Below are 15,404 nucleotides of genomic sequence, written 5' to 3'. Positions count from 1 at the left end.
GGAAGGAAGGAAGGAAGGAAGGAAGGGAGGGAGGGAGGAAGGGAGGGAGGAAGGAAGGAGAGACAGAGAGAAAGAAAGAGAGAGAGAGAAAGTAAAGAAAGATTGGAAAAATGAAGTGAAACTGCTCTTAATACAGACGACATGATAGTAAAGGGGATCAGAATATGCCACCCCAAAGTATACCACTTTGGTATACAGGTTATTTTGAGCTGAAGGCAAATGAGAACCAACAGACACTGTGTCTGCAGAAAGGAGCCTTCTTGGAACTTCCTTTACTCGACTAAAACCAGAAACTTCTGAAAAATGAGGCTGCTATAAATTCCCTCTCCAGGGGATTTTTATGGTCATGAAGAAGACAGGAAATTGGCATTGGGATGAATCTGCACAAACAAGCCTAACTAAAATAACCTTTATCTTCCTTGTTTCTCCATATAGTTGATTTCCCACAATTTACTGCTCCTAGAAACCCAAGCTCCCCTTTCCTTTGTCTAGTCACTTCTTACCACACTTTGTTAAAATTGTATGAAAGCTTCAAAGTCCAACTACTTATTTGGGTTTTCACATCTGTGTATTTTCCTTGCATATAAAACTAAAGAACATTAAGGAAATTTGTTTTCCTTTTTCCCCATTAATCTTCTTTTATCACTTTTTTTTTAATTCACTGGCCCCAGTTACAGAGCCTAAGGAGGTAGAGGAAAAGCTTTCCCTCTCCTAAGATAAATGATGCAGAGAAGAGGATAAAAATCTCTAAAAACCTAATAAGCAAGATTAGTACGGTTGCAGGATACAAGATCAATATACAAAAGTCATCATAATTCTATGTACTATAAGTGAATAATGAACACCTGAAATTAAAACATCTTTTACAGGGATGCCTGAGGTGTCTCAGCAGTTGAGCATCTGCTTTCAGCTCAGGTTGTGATCCCAGGGTCCTGGGATTGAGTCCCACATCGTGCTCCCTGCAGGGAGCCTGCTTCTCCCTCTGCCTGTGTCTCTGCCTCTCTCTCTGGGTCTCTCATGAATAAATAAATAATAAAATCTTTAAAAAATAAGTATAAAACATCTTTTACTAAGCATGAAAAAATATTAAATGCTTAAAGAACATATGAGAATAGAAAAGATCCACATACCAAAGAGAACAGAACACTGAGAAAGGTCAAAGAAGAATCGAATACATGGAGAAACTACTGTGTTGGTGGGTCAGAAGATTCAATATTGCTAAGATGTCCATTCTTCCCAAACTGATCTATGCATTCAATGCAATCTCAACTGAAAACTCGGTGAGCCGTTTGTAGAAATTGACAAACTGATTCTAAAATTCATATGGAAAATCAAAAGCACCCAAAATGGCAAAAAAAATTCTGAAAAGGAACTAGAAACCATTACTTGATTTCAATATGTCTTTTAAAGCTACGGTAATCAAGGTCTTACGGCATTCATGTCAAAACAGGTGACCAGATCAATGGGACACAAGAGTCTGGTAATAGGCCCACATTTATATAGAAAAGTGATTTTCAACAAAGGTGCAAAGCAATTCACTGGGAAAATGATAGTCTTCAACAGATGATATTGGAACAAGTGGATAACCACACACACACACACACACACACACACACACATCTTGGCATCCTTTTCAGCATACAGAAAAGTAACTTGAGATGGATCATACAACTGAACATCATACCTAAAACTGTATAAGATATAAATGAAAACATCAAAGAAATTCACTGTGAACTTGAGTACCCAAAGACTTCTTAGATATGATACCAAAAATGCCACCTATAAAAGAACAAATTAATACACTGGCTTTGATCAAAATTAAAAAGTTCTGTTCTTCAAAAGACGCTATTAAGAAAAGGCACAGACTGGGAGAAAATATTTGCCAAACATAGATGCGATAAAGTGCTTGCATCCAGAATATGGGAAGAACTCTCGACATTCAATTAAAAGAAAACAAACAAAAAATTGGCAAAAGTTCTGAACAGACACTTCATCAAAGACTATGTAAGGCTGGCAATAAGCATGTGAAAATATGCTCAACATACTAGTCATCAGGGAATGGAAATTAAAACCACAATGTGATACTACTACACACCTAATAAAGCGGCTAAAATTAAAAAGGCTGACTACACTGGTGTTGGCAAGGGTATGGTGGACCCAGAACTTTCTTCACACCTTGCCCATGGAAGGTAAAAAGGCGGAAGCAGTGGTAAGGACAGTTTGTTTCATTAAAAATCAAACATGTACCATATGTCCTAGTCATGCCATTTCCTAGGTATTTACTTGAAAGATCTTTTAAAAAGTCCACACAAAAACGTTTAGGGCAGCTTTGTTTGCAATAGCCCAAAACAAGAGACAATCCAAATGTCCATGAATGGGCGAAGAGACAAGCAAGTTGTCATCCATCCATCCATACAACAGAATTCTACTTAGCAATATACAGGGGTTAAACCACTGATAGAAGCACAACAGAAATGGATCTCAAAATAGTTCGACTGCTCAAAGAAGTCCGACAAAAGCAAGTGTGTATTGTATAAAATTCCATTTAGATAAAATTCTAGAAAATGCAAAGTATTGCCTTAACTCAGTGAAGGAAAGCAGATCCGTGATTGTCCCGGGGTGAGGGTGGATAGCTGGAGAATATGATGGGATACACACAGACACACCCAATAAAAAAAACTCTTGGCAGTGATGGGTCTATTCATTATCTTGATTGAGGTGATGGTTTCCCCAAGCATATTCATATGTCAAAACGTAATATTGTGTACTTTACTGTTTTAAATATTTTACTTATTTATTTGAAAGAGAGAGAGCATGAACATGAGCAGGGGAGGGAGATGCAGAGGGAGAAGGAGAAGCCGATTTCCCGCTGAGCAGGGAACCCAAAATGGGGTTCAATGACCTCCCATCAGGACCCCAAGATCATGACCTGAGCCCAAGGCAGACGCTTAACCGACTGAGCCCCGCCAGGGGCCCCAACAGGGGTGTATTTTAAACATCAGCAGATAGTTATGTCAACTGTACCTTAACAAAGATGATCAAAATAAGCTTTCTACATTCTAAAAATGGAAAAGTAGTGGTCAGAGAGTACAGGGACCAGCAGGTGGTGGGTGATAAAAACCCAAGGGAAGGTAGTGTCTCAGGAAGGAGAGTGGGCAGGAGCTGGAATGCTAACAAGAGAACCAGTCAGAGGAGGAAAGATAGTGTCCTCTTGTGTAAAATGAAGCCAGTAAACATCTCTCTCCCAGGGCTGCTGTGAAGATTAGCTTCTGTAAACTCTCTGTAAAGTGCAATGACTGTTAATATGCAATCAATAAATATGAGTCATTAGCACTAATGAGATATCCAGGTAGAGCCACAGCAGTCAGGATCATAAAATAACATCCCACAGAGAAGAGGGTAGAAATCAAGGCAGACTTCGTGAAGGAGGTGTCATTTGATCAAAGGCACAAGCAGTATACGCATCATTATTTAAATTTTCATGTCCCGGTGACCTGTGTGCACAAACACATAAACTCTCTGTGGAATATTCAGCTTTTTATATCTTTTCTCGCCAGCTCAGCTCCAGCCACCAGCTCGGTGCTCAACAGTCTTAAGCCTTCAGTGAATGAGAGTCACAAAGTCATAGAATTTTAGATTTGCGAGGGACCTCAGAGATCAGCTAGTTCAAATTCCTCATTTTATAAGCAATTGAATTGTATTTTAAAGCAGCCAAGCAAAAAGGAGAGACAGTGGAGTAGAAGGCAGGTTTTTTTGACCTCCCAGTAGCCTCAGGCTAACCTCTTAACCTTTGCAGGCTTCAGAGGTGTTTTATATGTAAAACAAGAGCAAACGTACTGCCTGAAGACAGTAGGCTAAACCCCCATATTTCCCTTCCTTCCTCAAGGTAACAGCATGAATTCTTATATCTTTCTCCTTTTAAAGTTCGAAGAACATTGGAGGTTCGGGACAGAGGTTACTTATAAATCGTCTCACACACACACACACACACACACACACACACACAATCTACAAAAGAAGATGCACAAAGTCAGCTCCTGCATGCAAAGTGTGGTGATCTTGAGTATGTCAAAGCATGCTCAACCACTTATCTTTTTAACTGCACATCCTCACAAAGAGATCCTGCGATATCAACAAATGAGCCTCTTGTCCTCACCACCACAGAGGACCACACACCCGGAAAGGTATCCCAGGTGCATTTGTAGCATCTCTGATCGTGCACTAAATATTACAGTTAAATCTCACTATTTGAAGCAGTGCTACAAGTGTCCGTGAATGCTGAATTAGCAAGTCCTGAATCACTGCTCCTAGGGTACATACAGAGCTAGGTTCCTATGAGCTTCTGGATACAGCATGTCCATCAGCTGATCAATGCATAACTTTGTTTTATATGTGCTTCTGTTTAAACACACCTTAGTTAATACATACTGTTGATTCATGACCTCCAGACAGCGCCGTAACACCAAGTGCGTTTAACACATCATCACCATCTCACCTCAGCACTGTGCTTGGGGACCATTTTATATAACACAATTAACCGCCACCACCAACAAAAGCTCAAAACTGTAAAGAAAATGGCATTGAATAGATTATGAAAAAGATGCTCATTCATGGTGTGTGATCTGACACAAGAAAACAGAGCATCCCCTCGTTCAACCTTGGCTGGAAATGTGTATTTTGGGATGAATCACCTTTTTGGCTGCTCTGTGCATATCTGCAAATGACCATGAAAGCACTTTGAATATTGTACTTTGAAAATTCACAAATAAATTTTGAGGGAGTGGGTGAATTTGCAAATGCAGAATCCGTGATTTATGAGGACCGAGGGTAACTCTTGGTACTCAGTAGCATCTTCTGCTTCTAAGCTCTCCCCATACATTGGCTGCAAGGAGCCCAAGAACTGTATTCTTAAGGCTCCCTTGTTAGTTGAATTATTATTGAGATTCTGCCAACAACAGATATGGAAGGTGGGAGAAAAACAGGAACAGTTATAATCCTCAGACATAGGTGGGCAGGGTGTGGGTTTCAGCAGAAGGCTGTGTGCTGTTTTATGATGTTTTCCATTTTCCTATGAATTGCCTGCTTTGAGTGGCAGTTTCTTATAGTTTCTCTAACTGCCTGATATCTGGTTGATTGGCACCATTGATGATTCCCCTGTTTGTACTCCCACCCACTGCTTTGCCAAGTTTTGTGGGGCAACTGCAATATTATGATACATAATAAAATATAAATTTCATCTTTGTCCTTGACACAGAGTTCCTGAAACCTTTGTCAGTTCATAAGAGATAAGAATGCTAGGACTATCTTTTATTCTATTGAGGTGAGTCTGGGTGAGCTTTGGGTTGGGGGCTGGTCACCAGAAAGACTAACTCAGGATTAGAAGCTTGAAATTTTCAATCCCACCTTCCATTCTCCAGAGAGAGGGGAGAGGGGCTGGAAATGGAATTAATAATTGATAATTGATCATGCCTGTGTGAAAAAGGCTCCATGAAAATTCTAATAGTACTGGGTTCAGAGAGCTTTCAGGTCACTGACCACATCTACACTGGGAGGGTGACACACCCTGTTTCCACAGGACAGAACCTCCTGTGCTCAGGACTCTCCCAGAGCTTGTCCTGTGTATCTCCTCATTTGGTTGTTCTTCTGTGTCCTTTATCACATTCTAAACTGATAAAAATAAGCTACTGTTCTTGTGAGTTCCATGAACCACTCTAGCAAATAAATCAACTCTGAGAAGGAGGCTCATGGAAACCGGTGACCTATAGGCCATCAGCCAGGAGACAACCTGGGCGTGCAATTGACTTCAGAGAGGGAGGCTGGTCTTATAGGACTGAGCCCTTAACCTGAGGGATCTGATGCTATCTGCGGTAGATAGTGTCAAAGTTGGAGTAAATTAAAAGATACTTAGCTGCTGTTTCAGAGAATGGCCTGGTAGTAGTAACATGAGAATAAAGAACACAGAAGGGAGGAGGGACTGGGGTTTTATCGTTTAGCACCTAATTCCCTGCATTCAATTCCTTCCTGATGATAACATCTTGAGTGCTTTCTGTGTCTTTGCCCAAAATCCCAACCATATTGCTTAGACAGACTGAACTTACTGATTTATTTGAAAATAATACATTTGGGGACAAAGGTTCCCACTGATCACCCAAGATGCAAATTCCTCTCTCATCATTTCCATTTTTGCCACCTTGATGGTCGTGTTCTGAAAAGCATGTTGGATGATTTGTGTTATCACATATTCAGGTAGGGCTCACATCAGAATGTTGCTTATTAGGTCCTGGGCATGATGCTAAGCATAGTAGAAAAGTGATCTGATTCTATCATTACCACAACCCAGTGGGGAAGACAATATTAGCTTTTACAAATGAGTCTCATAGAAGTTCAATTCCTTGACCAGGGTCATGAAAATAGCAAATGGTGGAATAGTGGCTGAGTACAAAGTTTCCTTTAATGACCTCACTGGTGCTTCTGAGAGCTGCATCCTTCCAAATGATCCCATATTCCCTCTTTCCCCACCATCACCTCAATCCTCAATCTGCAATTAGTCTTTAATAATCTGGGGAGGGGATTTAATGAAGTCAGATTTTGAGGCTAAAGAAGAATAGTTTGTGTATTTTATATTTTATCTGATGTTCACAATTAATGATAGGGGATCATTTTCTCAATCATGGATACAATAACGAAATGAACATGTGCTGGGAGCAACAACCCTGGCTTGCACATCTTTCCTAGATTAGTCAGAAAATGGTTGTCCCCTTTTCAAATGTACGAAGTGCAGGTGGGTGTGGAGACGGTCTCCCCTGGATAAATCTTTGTAAAGTGCATGATCTCAAACACTTCTTTGCTGACTCTCAATTCTGTATAGGCTCTGGGGTCACATCACTAAAAAGCTCTGAGTTTAATAAACTTACCACCCATTTGACCCTTAACCATCTGAGCAATGCTACAAGCTGAATGCCACATATTCATTTAATAAACATTTACGAGCACCTCCTGCGAAATGGGCTCCATGCTTGTGTAAGTAGATGTGCTCTTGAAGTGGGGGGAAGACCATTTTCGTGGATGGGCATCAACACCTCCTCTTTGCCATCTGGTCTGCTCCTTTATGGGACTCTTATAATCTTTCATGGGAGACATGGTGAATGAGACTTTGGGCTCTTCCCATCCTAGAATGAATGAGAAGCCTGTTGTTAGTGTCTTGAATGTTTTCTATCCTCCTAAATTCATCTGCTGAAGCTCCCAGTGAGGCTGTTCTTCGGAGATAGGGCTTTCAAGGAAGTAGTTAAGGTTAAATAATCATAAGGATGGAACCCTGATTCCATAAGTTTAGTGTCTTGCTTCCTGGCAGGAGAACTATAGAGGACACTTTCTATTCTCCTCCATGGCTATGCCAGCCTTGGGTTTCCAGGGAGTCAGCCCAGAGTCTAAAAGGAATTCACACAGGAGAAAGGAGCTAAAATGTCTGAGATAGGAGAGGGTGTAGGTAGCTTGTTTTAATTCTAAAGCTTAGAAGATAAGGTTGGGGAAATGACTGTAGCCTCCTCCCCAGCGTCTGGCATTTCTGTACCTTCAGCTCTGCCCACACAACCCTGGGATGTTAGACATGCTGGTCTGATGGCCCCCAATTCTCCCTACTTGTCCACTCACCTGCACCACCCCCAAAGAGGCCCTGTTATTTGTCAAAAATGACTCTTCTAAGTGGTCCCGGCCACCCTCTACTTCTCCTCCCTATTCTTAAACTCTGTTTGTCTTCTTGCTAAATAGTCATTAATTGAATGAACATTTACTGCTTCCCTATAATGTGACATGTTGGAAAAGGGTAACTCCACACAGTTGATCTTACCATTAACCACCCCACCCCAGGAACTTTGCTTGCTTGCCTTTCTCCTGGGTACAAAAGTTGGAGTCAAAGTATGAATATCAAATTTATTGACATTTCTACTGGCGGGGCTGGGGGTGGGCAGGGTTCTGATGAGTTTGCAGAGTTGAATGCCATCCTGCCTAAAACACGTAGAGCAGTTTTGGACTTTCCCCAACCAACACCAACAAACCAAAAACTAAAATTTTCAGGTTTCTGAGTGGTGAGATTGGGATGGAACATTCCCATGGACTTTTCATTCCTTGGTACTTACTCTTTTGTGTGTGAACCAGGAGACCCTAGGGTCTACCACATTAGGGGAATCAGTCATGTTATCTGGCCTCAGTTTCCCCAGCTGTTACCAATGTTCTAGAGCTGTGTTGTCCAATATAGTAGCCACTGGTTCCTTATGGCTGTTGAAACTAACTTAAAAAAAATTTTTTTTTAGAGATTTTTATTTATTTATTAGAGAGAGAGAGAGAGAGAGAAAGCACAAGTGAGGTGAAGGCAGGCAGAGGGAGATGGAGAAGCAGGCTCCCCATTGAGCAAGAAGCCCGATCTGGGGCTCCATCCCAGGACTCTGGGATCATGACCTGAGCCAAAGGCAGATGCTTAACAAACTGCACCACCCAGGTCCCCTAAACTAATTATAATTTAATGAAGCTAAAAATCCAGTTCCTCAGATTCTTTAGCTGCATTTCAAGTGGCTGGCGGTTACTGCATTGGACAACACAGGCTTAGAATATTTCCCCCATCACAGAAAGGTCCGCCTCACAGCACTGACGCTCTAGCAAGGACCACAGCAGAGATTTGTACAGAGACCAGTTTGTCCAGTGCTTAATAGCAAGGGTTTGGCTCCGACAAGCTTGCACTGAAATTGCAACTCTGTCCCACTCATATTAGCTGAGTGACCCTGGGCAAGTTGCTCACCTTTTCTGAGCTTCAAGGCCCTCCTCATCTGTTGTATGGCAATAAGGGCATTCATAGGGTAAACTGCGAAACTTCCATGAGGCATGAGAGGGAAAGGGCTAAACTCGGACTTCCATACCTGCAGTCTTTGCTCTCATGTAGTTCAAGTGTGTTGTGGAGGAGGAAGAGTGGGTCAGAGGCGCCCAAGAGGCTGAAACTCAGGGGCTTCCCCGTGCTGCCTGCACAGTGTAAGGTGGATCTGCTGTTGAAGGTCATTTAGGTACGGGTTTGCCCCTCTGGCTGGCTTTCTGGGCAAGTCAGTTTGAGACCTTTCATTTCTGAAAGGTAAACAGCATGGAAGGTCAGGAGCCTGGCACTTCTTCTATGCAGAAGATGCCTGCTGGCAGCAGAGCCAGCAACCTGGGGTTTGCGCAGGACATCCTAGCGAGTATGAAGGCATAAAGAAGATGCTATTACATCTAATGTATGGCTGTAGAGTTTGTATACTTTTCAAAATATCTGGCTTTTAGGATTCATTAGTCATTCATTCAGCCCCCATTTGCTTTCATGTTGGTTGCATGCCTACTTGACACCAGTGGTAGCTTCTGACCTTGTGTATATGTGAGGGGTGAGAAGGCAGGCGGGTGGGTGGGTGAGTGGAACGGTGGGTTGGTGGTAGGTAGGTCAGATTCTAGATGCTTAAGAACAGGATGAGGATGCCGCATAAGAGTCAGCAGACCTAGATTTTGTTCTCTGGATGACTGTACCTTATCCATGTGGTCCCTGGAATACCATCATTTAGACTTTCTGCTGCATAGGTAGAGACATCTATAAAATGAGGCTATTCATTTCTGTTCAGCCTATCACAGGTTTTTATTGAGAATCAAACAAACTTCTGTGCTTGAAGTGCTTTGAAACTGTGGTCTCTCCCTCTAGTAATACCCTTCCACCCCCGCCTTCCCTTTGCCTCTGCCTCTAGATGATAAGTTCCCTAAAGGCAAGGAAACGGACTCTTTCACTTGGTACTCTTGCTACTATGTATCCAATACCATCCCTCTTTCTTCCCTACTAACAGAAGCCCAAGAGGAAACTTGCCAGCTTAACACGACAAAGCCAATCATGACAGCTCTGTCCCCTGCCCAGGTTCCCTTGCACCTAGGGATGGACCAGTGAGTAATTTTGTCTTGACCAATGAGATACAAAGGGGGCATTGGCTGAGAGAAAGTGATGTGGAGAAGTTTTAGGCTTTCTCAATGAAAATATCATTACGGCTGAGTTAGCCTTTCTTTTTTCCTGCCTTGAAATGGAAGCTATGGCTGGAGCTGCAGCAGCCACCTTGAGATCATGAGGAAGGGGCTCAGTTGATATCAGAACTGTCATCCCAAACATCATACAGCCTATTCACTGAAACCAATAGTTATCTGATACCAGCCTTCTCGATATAAAAGAGAAAGAAAATCCTTCTTTATTCAAGGCACTTTTATTTGGTTTTCTGTTACTGGGAGAAGACTAGAGTCTTAATTGACATAAAGCTCCAGCTCAGCACCTACCAGTAACTGGTCAATAGCAGGTGCTCAAAAATGTTATTGTAAGAATGACTAGATAAATACCTGAATGAACACGTGAATCATCAATCTTCATGCCCTCTGCAGCGCTTAGCCTGGAGCCTGACATCCGATAAGCACATGATAAATATTTGTTGAATTCAATTGCAGAACCCAAAGTTATCATTTAGCACATGGAGGAAAGGAGCCAGAAATACTTCTCTGAACAACTCAATTGCCCTTTTAAATAACACAACAAAAACTGCCAGCTCTCTGAGTTGAAGGAAATACAAAATTGAGAACATCTAGTACCCAAAAGCAGTGCTCCAATTTAGAAAGCCTAAAATAATACCACTCATCACTCTTGTCTCCTGGCAAAGTACAAATTAGTGGCTTGGAAAATTCGTCCAAGCTCAAGGGTGACACAGACATTAGCCTAAATAGGAAAAGCCCTTGCGGCCTGCTAGGTCTGCTTTCCAGGTAGGGTTTCTCAGGCTCCACCAAGTCCAGAAAATCACAGGGCACCTCATTTAAAACAATCTCTGCAAAGAGTCAGATATAGCAATGTCAGAAGCACAGAACATTCCCAGTGCAGGCAGAGGCTGCTCCTTGCAGCTCCCCTGGCTCCCAGCACCGAGCTTAAAGGGGTTCCTAAAGGAGGGGCTGGCATTGCCTCGAATCCCCCCTTGGTCATTCCCCCACTTTTAGCAGAAGAGACTCAAACCCACCTTGCCCTCCATGGAGATGGCTCTGCAGATAGCCTCCTTCCAGGAAAGCATCGTGTCTGGTCTGTTTGGGCCCCCAGCAAGAAAGAAGGATGGGAAAAACACCAGGCAGATTACTGAGCATGAATTATTAATTCTTATTAGCATATGAAAATGCTGTCGGTGACAAGCACTGCAAGATATTGCTCATGGCAGCTAGGCCCACGTGCATGGAGCCGGCTAGACTCCTCTGCATGGAAACTAAGCATATGTTCAAATAGAGCAGCAATGATTATGGAGTGGCCACTCTGCCCCAGATGAGGCATTCATCACGTAGGCGCAGGGGCAGCACAGTACGGCTGTGCGTGCACATGTGTTGGAGTCAGACAGACAGGATTCTGAGGCCAGCCAAACCGTCTGTTAATTCATTCCTTCTATCATCCAGTTTTCTCATCGATACAATACATTTGATAGTATTTAAGCCCAAGGACAAGATGTGGCTATTAAATAAAATAATGTAGATAAAATACAATGCTGCATGCCTAACCACTTGCATGAATGATACATATGCACACATGTGCACACTACGCTTATGCAGACACTGCTCTTTACCACGCTCCCCACAAGAGGAAACCGAGTCTCCGAGGGGAAATAAGCAAGCGACAGAGCTAGCAAGCTGTCAGAGCTGGAGCCGGAGTCAACCCTCCCTGCCATCACAGCCTAGGTTCCCTCTCTGGGACCCCTCACAGGAGGCGGGGGTTTAGCAGAGAATCATGCAGGGAGAATGTCTTACAGATCCAGTGCTCTAGAACATCCCTGCAGTTCTTTCACTCTCCTTCCTTGTCCACAGCCCAAGCCTTCATTCTGGATCTGACACCTGAGCTCAGGAATGGCTTACCTCTTTCTGGGGGGTCCTCGGGGCAAAGTAGCTAGCTGAGCCAGATCTTGTGGAAATTCAAAAGATCCTCAGGGACTGCTGGCCCAAGCTTCATAAAGACCTAATGAAAACCTGTCAGGAGGTTGAGCACAGGTGCTTATGAGCTGCTTTTTCTTTTTCCTTTGTGGCAGTCTTTTATAGGATCCTATGTCTGGAAAGCCCAGGGTCAGAGGCTAGGGCCAGCAGGCTGGGGCAACTACAGCCACAACCAGGCTGTGTGGTCTGATGTGCAGGTGTGAGTTCAGGGAGCATCATAAAAAGATAGAGCACAGATCACTCGGGCAAAGGTCACCTCTGAAATGAATGTGACTGGTGATCACCTGTCAAACAGTAAGAGCATCATTTATACTGTGCACTGTTTGATGAATGGGGGAAGAGAGAGGTCGGTGGTAAGAGGGATCTAGCATTTATTATGAATGGACTCTCTAAATAAATCTGTGGGTCCTGGTCACTTAATTCCCATCCAACCACCACAACCATCCCCATATCAGACCTCTGAACCTCTTGAAGATCTTAGACCAAGGAGTCCAGTGTAGCAGACACTTGTAGAGTTTGTGGCTGTGTAATGTCCATTCCGCCTTTGATACTGGCATCCAGATTTCCTTTTGGGAAACTGATTCCCTCCCACGAGATACAGACTGGATAAGCCAAGAAGCAGAGATGTGGCACCTGAGTAGGATCAATCAGACCCTCTGCAACAGGGTGTGAATCTTGATCAGTGACAATGAGGATGAAGGTGATACATGCTTGGTTATTCCAGTAACAGTGTTCTGGTGGGACTGTCAAAATCCATGCTACCTACACCCTTGAGTTTCCTTGTTCCTCACTCTTCAATATTCCTGTCATTTCCTGGAGTTCCCCTTCCTCCAAATTATTAGAAATAATAGTAAAGCAGCTAATTACATTAATGCCCATAATCATCTAGAATCACACAATCTCTGTGGATCAATCAGACTGGTGTTAAGACAGACACTACAATGGGCACAAAGAAATGTAGGACAGGAAGTGAGGGTAGTTACAATTGACAGGGACTCAGAAGGAGCAAGACCAGGATACTGATGACCAGGCAGCTGGAGGAAGAAATATGTGAGATGGAACTTTTACATGGGCCAGAGTATTAGAATATTTGTATCCAGTGTAAATGCTCACCAAAAACTACCCCCTTCCCCACTGAGAATGGACAGATGGAATCTTCCTTCAATACCAATTACCCTCCTCTGCAAATATCCAAGTACCAATGAGAGAACCTAGTGACCAAAATGGCAGCTGTGGGACTAAGGATAAAGGGTAGGAAAAAGCTCAACAATATGGACTTCCTCTCACCAAGGACCTCCCGTCACCTGCTGTCACTCTAGAATGACCAGTATGCTGACATCAGTAACAAACTGTGGACACAGGGAGTAGCACTATGATAAAATCCCTCCAGGAGGTCATCCAGCTGCCTGGTGGCAGGTTAATTACACTAAGCCACTCCTGTCACAGGGGCCTCTGTAATTTGTCCTGTTGGAACAGACCTCCATTCTGGGTTTTTTTGCTTCTCCCTCCTGGCCTGTCAGGCCTCCGCCAGCACCGTCATCTGTCAAGTTACTGAATACGTTATTCACCGTCTCACACAACATTGCTTCTGGCCAAAGAACGTACTCCCCAGGCAGAGAAGAAAGGCAATGAGCTGATGCCTATGCAATCCGCTCTTATCATGAATCCTATCAGCCAGGAGCATCTGACTTCCCAGCTTGGTGGACTGGCTTGCTGATGGCTCAATCACAGGGCAAGCTGAAGACAATATCTTCAAAGTTGGGGGCTGTCTTTCTGAGGGGTGTGCATCAAAGCCCAGAATATGGTCCAGTTTCTCCTATGGCTGGAGCACGTGAGTCCAGAAACACAGAGGGGAAGGTGGGAAGGGCATTGCTCATGAACATACCCGATGATCCATTTGTAAGTGGTTTTCTTCCTGTATCCATGATTCTGTCTCTCCTAGGAAAGAGAGTGGAATTGGAAGCAGGAAGTGCCACCCAGATATTCCCTGCTACATTTCACTGGGACAAAAGTGGTTCCCTTGCTGGCTGGGATGATTGGCTGAGTAGTAAAGGGAAACCGGGCCCCTGTTACACAGTGGTGAATAGGAAAATACTCAGGGCATCCCTAGGGTAGTCACACCATTCTGACCTGTGACAAAGGTCCATAGGAGATGCCAGTCACTCTACGTGGGCAGGTACACCAAGGGCTCAGAGCCCTCAGGATGCAGAGTTGGGTCTTTGTAACTTGCCCAAGAGCACCCCCATCCCACCATTGTCTGCAGTGCTGGAACAAGGTGGGGGAAAGTGGAGTGGATATTGGAAGAGGGAAGCATTATAGATTGATGGGACAGCAGCCATGGCCCCATGAACAGTTCATTCATCGATTCATTCATTCAATAAACATTTATTGAGCTCCTCCTACATGGTAAGCACTCTCTGGGCCAAGGGGCAAAGTAATGAATGAAACAGACAAAATTCCCTTTCTTCATAGAGTTTACGTAGATAATAAGCCCCATAAATAAACAATATATATTGTGCTCGAAGGTAATAGGAAATATGGGTCCAAAAAAAGGCAGAGGAGCAGAACTGTGTGTTGGAGGAGGGTGTAAGTCTTATGTTTGGGACCAGTCTCCCTGAAAAGGTGACATGTGAATAAGGACGTGAAAGGCTTGCAAATGAGCAAGGTGTGTGGAGTCTTCCAAGTAGAAGGGATGACAGGTGCACACATGCTGTGGTGGGGACAAACCAGCCGTGTTGGTAGAGTGAAGGGGCCAGAGTGGCTGGAGTAGAGTGAACACAAGGGATGAGGCCACAGGGTCAGGGAAGCATAGAGGCCAGATAATGGATACTCTACTGGCATGATGATGAAGAGTCTGGTTTCTAGCAGAGAGTACTGAAAGCCACTGGGGGTTAGGACAGGATGCTGTCAGGTTCATTCTGGCTGCTGTGTTGAGAATAGACTGTAGCAGGGCGAGAGAAGGGACAGGCACGCTGGTTGGGAGGTTATGGCAGCAACCCTAGCAAGAACCAGTGGTGTTTTCAAGAGGATTTTATAACAAGGAAGGGATACAGAGTGGTTGGATTCCCTATGCACTTTTTAAAGTAAAGCCAATGAGACTTGCAGACAGATTTATACAGAATGAGAAAAAGAGAGGAGGTATAGGATGTCAAATGTTCAAGTTTATATTTTAAATAATTTCCCTTCTTTTTCCTCTTTTGTTTGCCTCACTTCACATGTAGGTTGGGTAGGTGGTGGTTAAATCAACCATCTACTTCATAGACTGGAAAATATCCAGATGGGCTCACATATAAGCAGAAGTTAAGTAAATATGAATCAGAGATTCTAGACATGGACCTGGAGGCATGATTGATAAGAGTTTAATTTGCTGCTTTTTGGTAAAGGGGTGGGAATGTTTTCAGTTGTATCTGGAA

The 15,404-nt window shown here is 43.5% G+C and overlaps 1 long non-coding RNA gene across 1 annotated transcript; it reads right to left on the bottom strand.

Moving 5' to 3' along the window:
* Positions 1 to 6,954: 6,954 nt before the first annotated feature.
* On the bottom strand, positions 6,955 to 11,136 carry LOC121486608. Its single transcript, XR_005986688.1, has 2 exons — positions 11,043 to 11,136; positions 6,955 to 7,169 (listed from the first exon to the last, which is right to left on the bottom strand). It is a non-coding gene; the product is annotated as an uncharacterized LOC121486608 (long non-coding RNA).
* Positions 11,137 to 15,404: the final 4,268 nt, after the last annotated feature.

The sequence above is a fragment of the Vulpes lagopus genome, chromosome 3 (genome assembly GCF_018345385.1).
Source record: "Vulpes lagopus strain Blue_001 chromosome 3, ASM1834538v1, whole genome shotgun sequence".
In the NCBI taxonomy this organism is placed as follows: Eukaryota; Metazoa; Chordata; class Mammalia; order Carnivora; family Canidae; genus Vulpes; species Vulpes lagopus.
Note: the sequence above shows the minus strand (reverse complement) of the source record. Positions and strands in the feature narration are given on the sequence as shown.